Source organism: Neovison vison, chromosome 7, assembly GCF_020171115.1.
Source record: "Neovison vison isolate M4711 chromosome 7, ASM_NN_V1, whole genome shotgun sequence".
NCBI lineage: Eukaryota > Metazoa > Chordata > Mammalia > Carnivora > Mustelidae > Neogale > Neogale vison.
In genome coordinates, this window is record NC_058097.1 from 169885740 (window position 1) to 169887464 (window position 1725).

Sequence of the window (1725 nt, forward strand, 5' to 3'; positions counted from 1 at the left end):
TTAATTAGGCCAAGGAAAATTAGAGAAGCATTCTAACACATTTCATACCTGAAGGTTAATTTAACTTATTTTCAACATAATTTATTCAATCAATAAACTGAATGAAAATATATAATTAATGAACATACACAGAAAAACACTGATGAAATTTGCCAGTTATTCTTCATGAAAATTTAAATAAAATGGAAATAGTTGTAGCAGTCAACTTTCACTAAGAAACATATTTTCTTAGAACTGGGAAATCTCAGTGGCAATGAAAGAATATTTCTCTCTCAAATTCCATTGTACTATGGATTCTCTTTCTTTTCTTTTCTCTCTTTGTTTCTTTTTAATTTTTTTCACTACTCTGCTCAAAAGCCTTCAACGGCTTCTGATTCAATTATTTATTTTGCTTATACCTGATACACAGTGTTACATTAGTTTCAAGTGTATAACATCATGATTCAACTTCTAGATTTCTCTTTTCAACTTTGCTTCATGTATCTTCTGCCTTTATCCATGCAGGACGAAGAAGCAGCCCTAATCATGAGTATACTGTTCCTCTGCCCGAGGGAAAAATGCATGTTGGCAAAAATCTTGCAGTGGCCCGAGGTTCTACTTGGACGTACTAAGCTATGCTTTCTGCTTATGTTCTATTTACCAGAGCAAACCACATGATTAAGACGGCTGTCCCAGGAGCAGGGCTAGAGCTCCTTCCACAAGGAGGCACTGCAAGTCAAATTACAGTAGGCAAGAAAATACAGTCCTTTTATAGGAAGGGCAGTGACTAACTGGGAACAATAATTAAGTCTATCTCAGAGGTAACCAGTGTAAACATGAATAAGTTCCATAAGCTAAGCTTCTTAGCATAAGTCACATTTAATGGTACAATGCTAATATTATCTTTATTAACAGCATACATAAAACAGGAATAGCTGTAATTAGCATTATCAGTCATCTTTGCATTGGTCAACTAATATTTTAAGAGGAGAATATAAAATAATCACTTTAATTTTTTTTAAAAGATTTTATTTATGTATTTGACAGAAAGAGACAACTATGAGAGAGGGAACACAAGCAGGGGGAGTAGGAGAGGGAGAAGCAGGCTTTCTGCTGAGCAGGGAGCCCCATGCAGGGCTGAATTGTGGGGCTGGATGCAGGGCTTCATGTGAGGCTCCACGTGGGGTTCAGTGTGAAGCTTCATCCCAGGACCCTGGGTTCATGACCTGAGCCGAAGGCAGTTGCTTATTGACTGAGCCACCCAGGCACCCCTAAAATAATCACTTAAAATAGCAAAAAAGAAGACAGTGCTTTGTTATTTGGTAATAATGTTTTTCAGTATTTTGAACTGAGATTCTCTATTATTAAAAAGATGAGAGAGAGAAAGAGATGTGGGAGCAAGGTAAATTTATAAAAAAAAAAAAAATCTAAATTAGTTTGCAGAGGAAAACAACAAAATTCTCCCTTACACGATGGTGGGAATATTTATACAATAACTAGGATAAAAATAACAAGACCATTTAAAAATACTAAAGATTTCAAAAACTTAATGCAATACCTGAAGACAAGATGAAATGTAAAACTCCCAGATGACAAAATCTAACGTCACAAAATATTAACACTTCTAAAACTAAAGTACAATTTAATGGTATTCAAATTAATATCCAAAATTGTTGTTGTTGTTTTTTTTTCTAGAGAAATATATTTTAAATTTCATATAATTGCAATGGCACACACTACTGGTCC